General features: G+C 40.4%; 1 non-coding gene across 1 annotated transcript; it reads right to left on the reverse strand.

Annotated features, from left to right (window-relative positions):
- Nucleotides 1–319: 319 nt before the first annotated feature.
- Nucleotides 320–507, reverse strand: LOC140306151 (U2 spliceosomal RNA). Its single transcript, XR_011915506.1, has one exon. It is a non-coding gene; the product is annotated as a U2 spliceosomal RNA (small nuclear RNA).
- Between the last annotated feature and the right edge of the window lie 5,493 nt (nt 508–6,000).

Raw genomic sequence — 6,000 nt, forward strand, 5'->3', positions numbered from 1 at the left:
CCTGCTTTTCATCAAATATAGTCGGACATTCACACCTTCTTGCAGCCGAACACTTCCGCTCCACCTTTTAGTTTTCTATGGGGCATTCACACCTTTTTTTACACCGCATTTTATAAAAACACCACAGGAACACCGTATTGAGGCTTTGTTCTGACCGCTCATTCGGTGTCGCGTTTCTTTCAAGCAATTCTCCTGGTTAGCCCGCACTCGGCTCGCTCCCAGAGCCGTGTTAAAGTCTGCTTCGCATTCACTCTCTTTTCTCAGCAGATTAAAAGAAACTTCCATCCTGCACCGCTGTTTGCTTTTTCACAAGAGCAGAGGAGAGCGCACCGTTCCCAGCAGCACTGCAGTACCGGGTCGATGCTTGGAGTGAACGGAGCAAGCTCCTTTTTCAACTCCTATTGATAAAAATCCATTTAATATGTAGTCCTTGCATAGACATATCACATATTAAACTGATAAGTACAGATACTACACTTGATCTTAGCCAAAAGGCCGAGAAGCGATATCTGTCCACTGGTTCACGTCCGAGGGCCCTTCCTGGCACAATGCGCACTTGTAGCGGTGTTCTTTTTATGGCCATAGTGTCACTTTGCACCTCCGCCCACCCGCTGCACTGAGCACTCTTCAGCCCTTTTAAATGGTATAACTTTACACTACCACACGCTCCAGCGAGCACCATTCAAGCAACAACTTTGCACTCCAGCTTCGAACATCGGCACAAGTAAGGCGACTCTACTCAGAGAAGTCACTCTGCACAGTAACAAGATTTCTTTTGCACAGACAGAAAGGGCTTCATCCGCAAAGGTAAAGCCTGCCAAAAATAGAAACAACTCATTAGTGCTGCTCAACGTTGTACTTTGCAGTAAAAGAAAGAGCAAATCTAAAGTTTCAGGAATCCGAGAATAAGCTTACTTTCATGAGTTCTTCACGATTTCGGATTTTGCTATAAAATGAATTCCTTCACTCAAACTAAATTAAAACTGCTAAACCGCTAATCTGTTACATACAAGGCAGATGTCAAATTCACCGAAATAGGATCTAAGGGTATTTGGCCAATCGAGCTGTAGCAGCTTCGGTAAAAGAGTATAAGTTGAAGAGTTTGTGAATAAAGGTGTGCGCACACATAGTGAGTTGTATGAAAATAGGCAGGGAGCAATGCCGGCTGGGGTATATGTTCTTGTATGTTGTCTGACTGTTTGATTTGAATGTGTTGCGTAAGTGTTCTGTTGAATGTTACATGTTTGGGCTTTGACACGCTTCACTGTGGTTGTTAACTGTGTGGTGTGTCCTGAAATGTTATATGTTTGGGCTGTGTGACATGCTTAATGCTTTTCAGTAGCAACCCACTTATTCATATATAGCAACTGACAACATAAGAAGTCCGGACATACTTTGATAGTAGTTGTAGAAGTATCCTTATTGATAATAGATAAACTAATTCATAGTGATAGAACAGTAGATGAACAGGTGCCTGCACATGTCTCATGAAAATAAAATGGGTGTATGATTGCTGACGGCAGAGCAATACTGCCAAACTTATGAGTTCTTGTGGCAAACTTGATTCAGTGTCTTGACGTGTATACGCTGTTTCGCTGACTTGTCACAAGAAACAAAGTGTGTTTGATAAGATCCGACCATTTTATTACGGGAGGATCAGTATGTATGGATTCTGATGTGACTGATAAACCCATTCGTATCTTAAGCATAATCTAATACGTGAGACAACGCCCTGGCACACAATCAAAAAAAAAAAGAGAGAGAGCGGTTTTGTGTCCCCACAGTCCATAATGTAGAAAAGAGAGAAAAAAGCCTTTCTGATTTGGTGTGTGTGCTCACAGTGCAGAGTGTAGAGAAAAGAGAGAAAAGAAAGCCGTTTTGGTGTCACGGGTGTTGTGACTTACACACACACATTTCTGAATTGAGAAAGGAAATTATTTTAGAGAAAGCACTAGAGTTTAGATCCCACATTTGTTGATAGGCATTCATTTAATTTTTCTTTTAATCAGTTTTAAAGTGAATACTAACTGAGAAATGAAAAAGGTGAAGAGTTTAGAAGCTTGGTTCAAGAGCAAAACTTGGTTTATGATCAGCTGAGTCTCTAAACAGAACAGCAAAGGGCTTCATCGAATATTTAAAAAAGATTCAGATTGTTAGAATATCCAGAATTTATAGGAATGGTGGTGATTACTCTTATTTTCTAGAATGGAAATAACTGCACCATGTCTGTTTTATGAATTTAAGGGGCTAAAAAGTTTTGTTCTCGTTTTTCTATGATTAACCGAATGTATGTGAGAGTCCAAACAGACAGAAGGGTTACGGCCGAGCGCTGGACCTTCCAAAAAAGATGAGACAGGCTGGACCTGTGCCATACTAGTTAAGACCTGCCTGTGGATAACAGGTTCTTTAAACTCTCACACACACAAACTCACACACGTTTGCACACATACACCCATACACACACACATTCTTGAACTTGCTGCAAGATTAAACATTTGCATTAACTGACTCCAGCAACTCTGAGTCTCATTGAGAGACTTTTCTCAACAATTGGGTCCTCAAACCAGATCTCAACGTTTTTTCCGCTTTCCAGGGTCGGAGCTGAAACCGTGCACGGGGGAGTCCAGTACTCCTAATGAAAGACCCCCTGCTGAATTGCGGTAATTAGGGGCCAGTGTCCACTGAAAGGGGGAAAAAGGGACGAGATCGTACTTTTGAATCAATGGCCAGAAGCCATTGGCAGTGCAGGCATCAACAATAATGGTGTTATTTCACCCATTAACACTTAAGGTACCTCATGCAGTGGCTGTGATATGGTTACTTAACAAAATATCTTTACCAGACATCTCTCCTACATAACAGTTCTTCTTTCACAGCCACACCTTGTTGTCACACTGCTACCTACCCCACAGATGGAAAGCCTCATGATTGCATGTCAGAAATAACCATCAGTGTTTTACCCAGGCCAGACTTAACTGATATACGTTATGAAAATGCAGAAATAACTATATTTATTCAACAGGTCAAGCAAAAAACCCTGATGGCACAAATGCTACAGGATTTGCAGTAGTAACAGAAACTGAAGTTTTCTTAAAACAACCACTACCAAAAAATTACTCTGTTCAAGCAGTCGAATTGGTAGCTTTAACTGAAGCTTGTAAATTAAATAACAAAAAGGTTGTTAACGTTTACACTGACAGTCAGTATGCCTTCTCAACTGTACATGTGTTAACACAGCATTGGAAAAACAGGTATGTTGACATCCACAGCTAAATGTATAAACTACAAATATTTTAGCATTATTAGATGTTATTCAATTGCCATCTACAATAGACTCGTATGAATGACCGGAAGGAAAACCATACTGCCAAAGAATTTGTTTAAATATGCTGCAGTATTGAGCCACGCACCATGTCATGTCTCAACAGGAGGGATGGAAGCAATAATGAACAAGGTTTTTACAGCATATGGTTTTACTAATTATTGAATTTTTTTTTTTAGAATAAATAAATGAATAAAGTTTTGTCTAGCAGGTCAAATATGTGCAAAATACATTCCACAGGGCAATCTAAGACCAAAACGAAGATAATTCCCTAAGCCAGTGTATCTTTTTCAACATATTTGTTTGGATTTCATTATTTCATTATTGTGTAGATTTCATTGAACTAAATTAATGTTAAGGGAAACGATTCTGCTCAGTGACAACAGAGGTTTTTACCAAATGGTCTGAAATATTTCCATGTGCACAAGCAGATGCACTCTCAGTAGCAAAATCACGCGTAAAATAACTCATTTCTAGATTTGAAATTCCTGAAAAGATCTTCAGTGATAATTTGACACACTTTGTAAACTATGTCATCTCACTGATGGCAAAGAACTTAAAATAGATCTTAGAAACCACTGTGATATAGAAGGTTTCGCTAACACATTGGAATTGTTTTACTATTTACATATGCATGTGCAGTGAAGAATTGCTTGCTGCTGATAAATGCAAAGAAGAACAGCTTACACATAGATGCTCACATATAGGCTGCTGAATGCAATGAAGACCTGCTTATCCAGTAAAGTTCAATGTCAATGTGTAATATTCAATTAGGATTTGCAAAACAGTGAAGTTAAACAATGAATGGGTCCATAGTCGGTATGAGAAGACTACAGGAATATTTACCTGGGTGTACGTTCAAACAGAGATGAGAAAATTGCGATAAATTATTGTTTGTTTGTTTGTTAGTATGTATATGAATGTTATGTGTATAAACTGTGTTGAGTTGTAGTTACTCAGTAGTGTCTCAGTGAAACAACCGACGGGGGAAGCCTTGCGGTGACAACAAAAGCAGTGTTTTACTGATCAGTCAAGTTGCTCCAGTGTACTCCATACAAACTGGTTGGCTACTGAAGGGATAGAAAATGGGGAATACTTGTTTTAAAGCAAACAAGGAATTAGATGGGAAAAATACATGTTTTAACGGGACCCAGACAATATTATATAGATGTCGCCACTGAAGTAAAGAACATTTACGTGGGATGGTGTGAGGGTCCTCGTTTGGCTGACGTTCGCTGATATGCTCGCCATGCTCAGAACCAAGTTGAGACGCGTAAGACAACCAAAAGGGACAAGTGTGAAAAGGAGCTGCATTTGGCAACCATGACCATGTATTACGCAGTTGGTGTAAACAGAGGACGAGGCCGAAGTCGAAGACGTGGACGTGTGGGAGAGGAGGTCGAAATGGGCCACGCCAGAGCTATGATCCGAATATTTGTTTTTACTGTGGCCAGACTGGACACTGGAAGAAGGACTGTCCACAGCTAAAAAGTGATGAAATTGGGCAAAAGGCTGACTGAGGGTGGGAGGCAGGTTCTGGACGTCACGCGGCAGCGGAGCCTCCACTAATGGGTGATAGCACAAACACACTCACACATTTTTCCTGCTCTGTGTAGTGAAGCAACGCTTGCCGACTGTGATTCACGTAGTAAAGTTTTGCATGCTATTTCCGTCCTAGAGCAAAGATATTTCTCTCAGAATATAGGAACTTATGTTCATCAGTAGGGGAGTTTGATTGCCCTCCAAAGTTAAGTGGAAACCACGTTTACTGTATGTCTGCATCAGGCCAGGTTGTGAAGGAGAAAATGACAATGCCCATTGCGTGTTGTCACTCCCGATGAGCTCTCCTTCAAACACTCATTTTTGTTATCAGAGTTGTGTCCCATTAACCTGATGGGCTGTGATCTCATGTGTAAATTAGGCATTATTTTAACTTCTACACCAGAGGGTGTTAAGGTTATGTTACAGCCTGACAAAGTTTTCACAGCAGTGCAGTTTGATTCATCGGCACTTACATATGCTTATGAGTGGAAACTTCCCAGCTCTCCTTTTTCACAACAACTAGTGAAAGAAGCAAAAGCGTTAGTTTCACCCCTTTCTGATTTCATGCAACCTACTGATTTGCACTGCACATCACACATTTCTTTGGGGCCTGACAATGACTATGAGAAGAAGTGAAAAAATATGTGCGCCTACTTTATTGGCTGTGTCGCTCACTCCAGAGCACTTCGATTTTTTTAATGTTTGTGGTACTCGCCCTCACATTTCCTTGGCCAAACGTACACACAGGCAGTGACAAGGTGTGGGAGAGTTTGTTGCTACATGTCAGAAAGAAATGGAGTGGACCGTTTCACCTGCTGATCCAAATTTGATGTTTTCTGAACGATTGTCAGCATACAAAAAAAACATTTTTGAGTACAATGCATTGTCAAAGAACTGTGGACTTAATTCCTACCACAGAATCACATTTTGAAGCATGTTTTTTATCTGAAACAGATTTGTCTTCGATACCCATGTTGGCTGAAGTGCCCAATGATCTTTGGGCTAAGAGCAAATATGATGTGGGGTTGATAAAAGGCTGTGAACCAGTAATTGTCACCCCTAAATCAGACTTTTGTCCATGTAAAAAACAATACCCTTTTAAGCCTGAAGCAATTAAAGGGATTAAACCTGTTTTT

This window comes from Leuresthes tenuis, unplaced genomic scaffold (genome assembly GCF_036924035.1).
Source record: "Leuresthes tenuis unplaced genomic scaffold, fLeuTen1.0.hap1 SCAF_4, whole genome shotgun sequence".
Lineage (NCBI taxonomy): Eukaryota > Metazoa > Chordata > Actinopteri > Atheriniformes > Atherinopsidae > Leuresthes > Leuresthes tenuis.